This window comes from Aegilops tauschii, chromosome 5 (assembly GCF_002575655.3).
Source record: "Aegilops tauschii subsp. strangulata cultivar AL8/78 chromosome 5, Aet v6.0, whole genome shotgun sequence".
Classification (NCBI taxonomy): domain Eukaryota; kingdom Viridiplantae; phylum Streptophyta; class Magnoliopsida; order Poales; family Poaceae; genus Aegilops; species Aegilops tauschii.
The window spans coordinates 309823427-309835284 of record NC_053039.3 but is presented as its reverse complement, the minus strand read 5'-3'; positions in this window follow the sequence as shown (position 1 = coordinate 309835284).

Here is an 11858-nt window from a genome sequence, read left to right as displayed (position 1 = left end):
CAGCACTGCCGCCCACGGGAGACAGGAGCAAGAACAGAGGTTGAAGAAGGAGCACGGCTGTTGGATTAACATCCAACGGTCCAGCTGCTAGAATCATTTGTTGATTAAGTTGACAAAGCCCTGCTTACACGTCTGCTTAGTAGGCCCACAAGTCAGCCACCAAATCTGCCAGGGCCCAGCTGTCATCGGGAGGAATGGTTTTTTTCGCATAACAAGGAGGCACTTCCTTCCGTGCGAAGATACAGCTGGTGGTTCCCAGCTGTCAGGGGGAGGAAACATCTTAATAAGGAGAAACTTTCCTTGCGTGCGACCATGGACCTCATGGGTCCCAGCCATCAGGCTCTCCACGTACAGTCCTCTTCCGATGACTCTCGTTTGTTGACCACGCCGCGCCGAGCGCAGCGAGGCGGTGGACGACAGCGAGGCCCCAGACTGGAACGACCCGGAGATGGGGAAGACGCGGCAGTGGAGTCGCAGACGGAGAGGAGTGGGAAACTTGACTGGTTCGGGAGTGGGGTGGGCCTACACTCGGCAGAGAATAACAGGAGGTGCGGAGTGGAGGGATGGCCTGGCCATCGGCGGGGTAGCGTTTCGCTGAGGCACACAAAACAACGCCGTTGGATGCCGGGGGCTGGAGCAGGCGGTCCCGGCAGCGCTGGGGGAAGAATACTTGAGATTGAAGAAGAATGTCGGTCATTGGATGTAAATCCAACGCCTTGCTTAGGCTTTGACCTACTGGCCCACATGCCAGCCAGTCCATTTATTTATTTTTGTCCATTTGGTGGGCTGGGTGAAACAATGATGTAGCATCTGTGCAACCTGTTTATATATATATGGTACAATTTAAAGCCCATTTGCATTTTTCTTGAAATCCATGGACTTGCTGGGCTGGGTGAAAAATATCATGTTGGGTTGGACGGAGAAATGTTATAAAAACATAAACACATGATTGCACATCTATTATTGCATTGGTGAGTAAAATCTTTGCAAGCTTATCTACGCAATCACTAGGAGTCAACTTGCCAAGTTATATATAAACAATTATTATTATTATTTTGTTAAGAACTTTAAATTAACGAAATAAGTTAATAGGACGTGGGGTATTATTATTTTTTAGGCTAGATGTGGGACAGTTGAGTTGGTTCTAGGGAAAAGTACTGGGAGAAAACTCAGTTTACATCGAAAAAGAAAGTGGGAGAAAATTCAGATATAGGATTAATGAAAACGAAAAATAAAGGACGTGGGAAGGTCTATAAAATGGTTGGACGAACGACATGTTTAACGGAACCTTATGTTGTTTATATTATATATATATATGTAATGAAATAAGATATAAATATAGGTTCGGTTTTGCATTCTTATAGAAAACATAGGTTCAGTTTTGCATTCTTATAGAAAAATAGAACTGAGCTGTGCGTCGTCCTGAAAAAGCAAACATAACTTGGGTTGCTAATGTTATAGACAAGCTAGGTTCGGAGGCCCAGAGGCCGCTTGATACCTGCTGGATCCAAAAAATGTTGAAACATGTCGTGGGCTGCCCATGTTAAACAACAAAACCTAGGCCATGGACCTGGTGGGCCCAGGACTGTAAGCCTCTCGACGAACAGTTGTCTCCCGATTCCTCTTGATTTGCTGACCATGTTGGGAACGACAGACGGCGGCGCCGTGGTGAGAGCACCAAGGCGGAGGACGACATCGAGACCTCGGACCGAACGAACCGGAGCGGGGGAAGACGCAGGCGGAGGGGAGTACGAGGGTTGACTTGTTCGGGTGCAGGGTGGGCCGGTGGAGCTGCCGCCACCGGACAATGTGTGGTAGTAGAGGGATGGTCTGGCCAACGCCATAGGCTATGATGGCCAACCGCTGTATAGGAAGTGGACGAAAGATTGAACAAAATAAAGAAATACAAATGGATAGGTGGTTGGTCCCATATGTCTGTCTACGAGACCTACTGGGTCCACCTGAGAAGGGGAATATGTTGGGAGGAAGGAGATTCAAAGCACGACAGCCGAGTGAACTAGTTTTTTTATGCGGATGAGTGAACTAGTTACATACATAAGCAAATAGCCACTAAAAAAAGCAAATAGGTTAATGGGTTCTTAAAAGAAATATTTCGGACAAAACAGATAATTACGACACATAGGCTAATGCATGAAACACTCAGATGATAAAGGTGCTTATAAACAGATAAAGTAAAACATCTAGACCTTCCCGGCACGCTTGATCATGACGCTGCGGCTGTCCGTGTACTCGTCGGTTACGGGAAGCAGACACGCCCTCATGTCCAAGATCCGCCTGTACATTTCATAAGGTGTGTATGCGTCCTTGGCCGCATAGGTTATGTAGGCTAGATTCAGAGGTACCTCCCACGTGTTCAGGTCCTTTGGTATCAATGTCTTATTTCATGTTGGCATATTACGGGTCGATGATGGTCTCGGCGAGGTCAACCACGTAGTCCTTCTCCTACCCGTTGCCGATGATCTTGTATTGCTTCTGGATGTCGACAAGATTGTTGCACCAGATGGCTGAATCGTCGCGTTCTTCCTTCTCTCCATCGTAGCAAAGGTGCAGTCGGTGCTGCCGATGAAATGGGCGAATGCTCCAGAACCTCTAATGGCCCTACAGTAGTGGTAGACGAGAACCTCGTCCCGCACACATACCTGGGCGACGGCGATCGGCTGGTCCCAGTCAGGAGATGAATGGACGGGCACAGGGTCTAGTCCTGCGACCTTGTGATTTCTCGTCTTGTAGGTACTGCTTGAACTCGGCGAGGCAGAGCTTCACCGAGTCCAGATCGTTGGTGTACATCACACTCAACTTGGTGCAGCCATAGGACTGAACGGCGAACTCAAAGGTGAACTCCTTGCTAAAGTCCATATCCAGCAGGCTCACCCCTCGGATCGCCATTGGAGTCTCTTCAAGTGAACGAGTGGGTAGGCCGCGGCAGCAGTTCGTTTTCAGCTCTTGGGGAACTGGATTCAACAGTAAACCGAGTGTGTACAGGCGACAATAGTTACTACCCCTCCCTCGCCCGCTGCACGCCCGGCAGAAGATGCACCCTCGGCGCATTCAAACGCCTCCATTAAGAAACCTACTCCGGCCACACGTCGATTCAGGAGCGGGTCTATATTGGTACTGTAATAACAGGAGTTAGTGGTCACTTTACTTAAATTTAATTAGCTTTAATAGAAATTTATACTTAAAACAAGCAATGCATTGGCTCGTTCTATCAGTGCCACAGGATCAACATGCACAACAATTAGAATTATTATTCTCAAGACGCACACGATCAGCACATTTGTCGCACTTTCAAACAGATAATACTACCAAGTTTGAACTGTTTGTTATGGTTGTTGTCATCTGCATCATCATGCCGTGTTTCCCAGCTTGCAAGATTCAGAACCAACAAACAAGATCCAAATAATAAGTACAACAAAGATGCCTACACATCTCATTGATTCCCACCTTGCAAGATTCAGAACCAACAAATAAGATTCAAATAATAAGTACAACAAAGATGCCTACACATCTCATTGATTCCCAGCTTGCAAGATTCAGAACCAACCCATTAGAGCCTATTGATAAAGTGAATATCGGGATTAAATCCATCTTGGCTAGCCATGTCATACAACCCAAGAACTTGGCGAATGCTCTTGACAGTCACAACATCTGTAGTTGAGTATTCCTGTCTGCACAACATAGATAAGACGAGCATGATTACTATAATAGTGGCACTCCTTGAATTCAACCTGAAGCTCCACTCGTATGAGGCCTGCCTGGAGTTCCATGATTCAATTCATGTGCCTTTTTTTGCAGTTCACCTGAAATGAAGCAAAGATTGCATCATTCAGCTAGCAATAAGTACTTGCTCTCGTGAGCTGGCAGGTTCTTCTTTAGTAGTTGCACTAAAATTGAGTAACATTAAGGTTGGCTGTCCGGCTCATGTAAGGTGCAACTATAATTTGCTTATCCTTTTGTGCAATTCCACTAAAATAAAGTGCCATTGTGGTGACAGTGATGGCTCATCTTGCAAAGGCTAATAAAATATTGCACGAGATTACCAGCAGAATTTGACGGAGATTTTGGAAAATCCAATCACCATTTTGTGCAGTTCGACCAAAATTGAGAGATGTTGCCCACGTGACATTTTAGTTGAGCTGCACAAGACACTCATTCCAAAAAAAAGTGTTTTATGCAGTCCACCAAAAGGTCACAATAGCAAGAAGGTGAAATGGATATCCCTATCTGCATAAAAAGATAGAAAGTAAACAATTGCTGGTCAATAGGAATATACGAAACATACACGAAATGAAAAGAAGCATCTTAATTATATTCATGACAATCACGCAAGGACAATAGAAATTTTAAAACATTAGCAATGCTTCATGTTACCGGAAGCATTACGATCAACAATGACATTCGTCAAATATGGGATTACTTTAATTGTGGCATTACTTGTTTACCAGGTACAGTAAATCAACAGCAGCTAAAGAGTTGGTTTATGGGAATTGGATCGTGGGGACACCAGGACAGTCAGCAGCATAAAGGAGCAACTTACTTATCATACTGGGGAAAACAGCAGGAGTACCATTTGTAACACAGTTTAATTGCATCATATCACTGGAGGCATTAGATTAACAATAACACTGGCTAGACATGTCCCTAAGGTAACAGTGTGATATGACTACTCACAATAGTCATGAATTACTGGCAGTACGACCGGGGTGATGCCCCACTTCCGTTCCGCACTCTAATCTGGTAAATGACATGTCGATCCGGATGCTGGCTCTCCCAGATGTCGGCGAAATACGTAGTAGTAAGTGTTGGGGAACGCGGTAATTTCAAAAATTTCCTACGCACACGCAAGATCATGGTGATGCATAGCAACGAGAGGGGAGAGTGTTGTCTACGTACCCTCGTAGACCATAAGTGGAAGCGTTATGACAACGCGGTTGATGTAGTTATACGTCTTCACGATCGACCGATCCTAGTACCGAACGTACGACACCTCCGTGATCTGCACACGTTCAGCTCGGTGACGTCTCACGAACTCACAATCCAGTAGAGGTTCGAGGGAGAGTTTCGTCAGCACGACGGCGCGATGACAGTGATGATGAAGCTACCGACATAGGGCTTCGCCTAAGCACCTCTACGATATGACCGAGGTGGATTATGGTGGAGGGGGGCACCGCACACGGCTAAGAACAATGTCAACTTGTGTGTCTATGGGGTGCCCCCCTCCCCCGTATATAAAGGAGTGGAGGAGGGGGAGGGCCGGCCCTCTCTAGGCGCGCCCCATGGGGAGTCCTACTCCCACTGGGAGTAGGATTCCCCCCTTCCCTAGTTGGACTAGGAGTGGAAGGAAGGGGGAGGAAGGAGGAAGGAAAGGGGGGCCGGCCCCCTGCCAATTCGGATTGGGATTGGGGGGGCGCCCCCTCCTTTACTCCCTTCTCCTCTCTCCCACTAAGGCCCAATAAGGCCCATATACCTCCCGGGGGGTTCCCGTAACCTCCCAGTGCACCGATATATGCCCGGTCTCTCCTGTAACTATTCTGAAGTCCAAATATAGTCGTCCAATATATTGATCTTTATGTCTCGACCATTTTGAGACTCCTCGTCATGTCCGTGATCATATCCGGGACTCCGAACTACCTTCGGTACATCAAAACACATAAACTCATAATACCGATCGTCACCGAACATTAAGCGTGCGGACCCTACGGGTTTGAGAACTATGTAGACATGACCGAGACACGTCTCCAGTCAATAACCAATAGCGGAACCTGGATGCTCATATTGGCTCCTACATATTCTACGAAGATCTTTATCGGCCAAGCCGCATAACAGTATACGTTGTTCCCTTTGTCATCGGTATGTTACTTGCCCGAGATTCGATCGTCGGTATATCAATACCTAGTTCAATCTCGTTACCAGTAAGTCTCTTTACTTGCAAGGCTTATAGTGATGTGCATTACCGAGAGGGCCCAGAGATACCTCTCCGACAATCGGAGTGACAAATCCTAATCTCGATCTATGCCAACTCAACAAGTACCATCGGAGACACCTGTAGAGCACCTTTATAATCACCCAGTTATGTTGTGACATTTGGTAGCACAAAAAGTGTTCCTCCGGTATTCGGGAATTGCATAATCTCATAGTCATAGGAACATGTATAAGTCATGAAGAAAGCAATAGCAATATACTAAATGATCAAGTGCTAAGCTAACGGAATGGGTCAAGTCAATCACATCATTCCCTAATGATGTGATCCCGTTAATCAAATGACAACTCATGTCTATGGCTAGGAAACTTAACCATCTTTGATTCAACGAGCTAGTCAAGTAGAGGCATACTAGTGACACTCTGTTTGTCTATGTATTCACACATGTACTAAGTTTTCGATTAATACAATTCTAGCATGAATAATAAACATTTATCATGATACAAGGAAATATAAATAACAACTTTATTATTGCCTCTAGGGCATATTTCCTTTAGTAAGAAGGAGCAATGCGGTACATACGAGTAGTACTACTACTCACGTCGGATGAGTGCGAACCACGGCTGCCTAATGAACCAGCAGTAGAAAACAATGTGCTGATATGGCCATAAAAAACAATGTGCTACGGTCCATACTGTAGCGTGTACACTACTACTCCTCTTTGTTTGGATACCTGAGTTAGAGGTAGTTTGGGTTGAAATAGCCTCAAATTATCCAAGCAGGAGGGGTTAGTTTGAGCTAGTTTGCTCTAACCCAGCTAAAAAACTAGCCCGGTGGAGAGGTTCTACTTGGGTTAGTTCTCCTCGGGCCCACTAAAAGAGAACTAAAAAAATCTCCCCTGCCCGCACCAAATCACTCCCTCCGCCCCCCTCGCATGACTCCTCTCTATTCCCCATCGGGCCGCCCGCCCAAGCGCCGCTCCACTGCTCGCCCTCTCTCTCCTCCAGCCGCTCTCTCCCTCCGGCCTCCGCCGCCCTCCTCCGGCCGCCCTCTCCCTCCGGCCTTCGAAGCTCGCCCCGCTCCCCCTTCACCGGTCGTTTTTCTCCCTCTGTCGTGCGCGTCGGCGACGCATCTACCAGGGAGGTCACGAGAGGGGTGAGTTTGTTCATTCCTTCTCTGTCTCACAGCCATACCATTGATCTTGCTCGCTCTAGCGCTAATTCTGATTTGGAAAAGTAGATCTTGATTAAACTTGGTATAGATTTGTGCTGCACGCATGGAATTGTTTGATGCTGCTTGAGGAGGTAATAAATCTTTCTAGAGGCCCAAAGATTCAGTTCACCTTTCTAGGTATTTCATTTTCAGGCTTGCATTATTTCTAGAGGCCCAAAGGATCAGTTTGCCTTTCTAGGTATTTCGGTTCCAGGCTTGCATTATTTCTAGAGGCCCAAAATTCAGTTAACCTTTCTAGGTATTTCGGTTTCAGGCTTGCATTACTTCTAGAGGCCCAAAGATTCAGTTCACCTTTCTAGGTATTTCAGTTTCAGGCTTGCATTATTTCTAGAGGCCCAAAGATCTGGTTCGCAGTCGTCGGCAAGTGGCCCTGCTACCCATGCCGGTGTTGACATCAACTGGCAAGCGCCGGCGTCGGAGGGGTTCCCGGGGCTTGGGCTCTACAAAGCCTTCCTCCAGAGCGACGATGATGAACTCCTCCCTGGGTGTGTGAGGGGCTCCGGGCTCCCTCCCTATTGTGAATTGCTTCTGTGATGAGTTAGCTCATGCTTTGTTTCATGGACCGTATTTTTTTTTGTGAAGCTTGATTGAGGACTTGTATGTTTAAGTGGGATATCTCATTTGTATGGACAATGTAAAATTTATCATGTTTTGCATGCTTGATTTGTAAAGATGGTTCATTTACGTCAATTGTGAGCGGGAGGAGGCCACACAAGAGCCGACCACACCAAATCCGGCAGGAAATAGGGTCCAAAGTAGTCAAATTATTGAGAAAGAACATTTATTGTCAATCTAACCCTGCCATCCATACACCTCTTTGGTTTAGAGTTAGTTCAGGGTTAGAATCTAACTCTAACCGAGTTAGAGTTCTCCTCGTCTCGGTTCATCGCCATCATACTTTCCCCATTCCTGTGTTTTCAGTATCCTACGAATCAAAGAGGCCCTTAGACTGGTTTAGGTCCGGTAGTTTTTTATAAACGTGCTATGTCGAAAATTTAATGAACGTGCTCCGGTTTCTATGAAAACAATCCGGTTTCGTGTAGTAATTCATTCATTTATTTATTCTTCTGCGGGGGGGGGGGGATCACATGCAATTCATGAGGTCTGAAATGTAAAGTACCCCGGAATATGCTACGATTCGTGCATGCACTACGGCCCAGATGCTCTATGGCCCACATGTCGGTGAAAGGGAACACGTAGAAATAGCCTAGGAGTACATATAGCTATAGGAGGATAAATGCGTGAAAAAATATGTACGGTGAAGCGTAGCTATGGTTCGACAAGGAGACCTAAAGTGATGACAGGTATAGGTCGCACGCACCCAACTAGTGGTAGTACTAGACATACGACTACTTTTTCCGTAAAAGAAAGAGGTACGAGTGCTCAGTACTCCTATTCTATCAACACGAGTCCCATCTGACAACAGCGTCCGTGCTACAGCTAGCTCTTCTCCATCGTTTCTCTCTTCTAATTCTTAACTCAGCCGACGCCCAGTGGGCGGGGTGGGGATTTGCCGATGGTCGGTCTGCTCAACTGCGGCCCCACCTCACAGTGAAAGCGTTACGACTGGAATAAAAATGCCATATACTCCCCCCGTTTCTATATATAAGCCTTTTTAGATATTTCAAGTGGAATACAACATATGGATGTACGTAGACATATTTTAGAGTGTAGATTCACTCATTTTGCTCTGTATGTAGTCACTTGCTGGAATCTCTAGAAAGACTTATATTTGGGAACGGAGGGAGTACTATACTAATAACACATTAAGGCCACAAGGCGATGAAGTGTTGGTTACAAGAGGCAAGAAGAAGAGATGCATCCATCTATCATGTCCACCTCCTCGACTCAGGGCACCAGCCCACTGAACGGTGGCTAAGTAGCAGCGGCTTTCGTGGCCAGGTCGACGTGCTTCTGAACAATGGAATCCAAAGATTCCAGCTGCTGGAAGAAGGCCAACGTCTTTCTGTCCTCGCTGGCCTTGTAGTGGCCTATGTAGACGATTTCCTCGTAGACGTGGATGTGCAGGTTGACGGTTTCTTGCATGGCGAGGCGCTGTGCGGTGAGCGCGGCTCGAGGTGCACATTCTTCGTCGCGACCTCCGGCACCTGTAGGGCCACCGGGGCTTGAAAGAGTTCGTCACCATGGAGGGCGATGAGGGTGGCAGGCAATGAGGAGCCTGGGCGCGCGGGCTGGAGCAGTACGGCATGGTCGTCCGCGCGCTTCTTGACGGCGGTGAACTTGCGGATGGAGTTGACCATCATGTCGTCCATGCGAGAGGCGAAGCCGGCATCGCCGAGGGCTACGACGCTGGCGGTCGCCGGCATCATCTGGAAATGCTGCCCGGTGCGGGGCCGCAGGCCGGCGCCTTGGATGATTTGGCACAGCCGACTGCCGCTCGCGTCCATCGCCTCCATAGGTGCTTGTGGCTTCTGGTCACTTGGTCTTGGATTGGAGTGAGCAGTGTTGCGCAGAGACTACGAGTAGATGGATTGGAGTGGTGGGGCGCCTTTATATGAGAGTCCAAACTCTGTTGCATTCACATTGTGCTGGCTCTATTCTGCTTCTCCAATTAATTTCCTCTGCATGTAATTGAGGATGCATCATTGACCGTTCAACGTCTCGGGAACCGCTATCTTCTCCCTCCTTGGCATTCAAGCACCTATGGAGGCGACTGCCGCTCGCGTCTATCGCGTGTCAGGAGACATTCCCGTCAACGACGAGGTGCCTATGGTGACTTCGTTAATTTCAAGATGATAGTAGTACTATTATACTCAATATTGTGCACCGCGACCAAGGCGGAGAGGAAAACAAGAGAACTACGTATTTATTTACGGTGTAGATTCACTCATTTTCCTCCATATGTACTCCATCTCGGCGTAGTCTAGTCACTTGTTGAAATCTCTAGAAAGGCAAATACTCCTTTCTGGTTTACAGGGCTATACTAGCAAGTACTACAATAGTGGGCTCACATAGCAATTTTGTCTCATGCAAGAGCCTGGCTATATGCGTGCTCCAAGGTTCGCAACTGCCACGTTCGGGTTGCGCTTGGCTCTTCGCCTCTTCGAGAGGACGAACAATGATGTTACTACTACTGCTTCTACAGTATCCAATCCACTGCTGCATGTCCGTCCACCGCGAGCGGGAGGGATAGCTTGTTGTAGTAGTATAAGCAAAAGCCTGTCCTCGTCTGCGAGCCACCACGCGCATGGGCGAGGGAGAAGGCGTGTAGTAGTAAAATCAAGCTTCTCCTTCTTGTACGAGTTGACGTGACACATCATAGCACTGGCCCCACAAGGTTGCCTCTAAACTTGGCTGAAAGACCCGCAGTGTACAATACTCCATTTGCTGCAACCTCTAACATTTACCCCACCTCAAATTAAAATATATATTCCTGTCTTGACCAGATGAGCGTGCAAACTATAATCACCAGGATGACAGGTAGAGCCAGAAGATTATTTTAATAAAAAAAAGCATGGAGCCGACCCCAACGATTTTAAGCTTACAGGCATGGTACACGTTATCCTAGACTACTCTACACATGAAACTCCCACACGAGCGTCCGGGCTGCGCTTGGCTCTTCGCCTCTTCGGGAAGTCGAACAATGATGGAGTACTACTGCAGTAGAGGAGTACTACAGTATGCTTCTAGCCATCTGACACCGATTAAACTACTGCATGTCCATCGCGTGCGGGAGGGAGAGCGTGTAGCAAACAAAGCTTCTCCTAGTCCTGCCAGCCACCACACTCATGGGCGAGGGAGGGACGCAGCTTCATTGACTTACTGCTCCTGCCTTTGCGTGCATGACAGGTGGGACCAACAGGCGGGTGGCCCACCTGTCATGCAGCCAAAGGCAGGTGCAGTTAAGGTACTAGAGCTCAGTCCGCGAGGGAGAGGGCGTTGTAGTAATCAAACTTCTCGGTCTTGTACGAGTTGACGCAACACATCAAAGCACTGCACTCGATATATTTCAATAATTTCCGTTTACAGGTGCATGTCGTGACTCTCCTTTTGATACTTGCATGTGTTGATATAATGCACCTTGATGTAGTATGAATATGTGACGGTAAAGCTTTGTAATGCTCCAGCCCTAATAAAGCGAGAGATGGTTGTGCACAAGGAGGGCGAGATCATGCAGACGGAAGAGGACCCGACGATGGAGCTCTCTATGGTCTCGATGGACCTCACCTTGCTGCACTGCCCCTTGTGCCTCCGCCCCTAGAAGCCTCAAGTGTATGAGGTTCGAATACACCTCGTCCGTTCGGCTGATCGAGCAAGGTGCAGGTTTCTTGATTGATGTGTTGTTTGATTGATTTGTGTAGTGCAAGGGAGGGCACCTGGCCTGCGCGAACTGCCGCGTCGAGTGGCCCGGGAACCAGCAGCAGTGCCAGAAGTGCGAGCGCGGCGGTGGCTTCGATGTGCGCAACATGGCGGTGGACACCATCCTCGCTTGGTGAGGGTGGAGTGCCCGCATGAAGGGTGTGGGCTCTACGTCACTTACCACAAGCTCGCCGATCACAAGAGCGTGTGTCCGCCCACGCCCTGCAAATGCCGGCGTCATCCGGCAACTAGGGGAGGGCAATGCGAAGCTCCGCACTGAGCGCGACCTGATGAGGGCGAAGATCGCCGGAAGGGTGAAGCAGGCGGAGGAGACCGCTGCTTGTTGCAGAGGACGGGCATCATC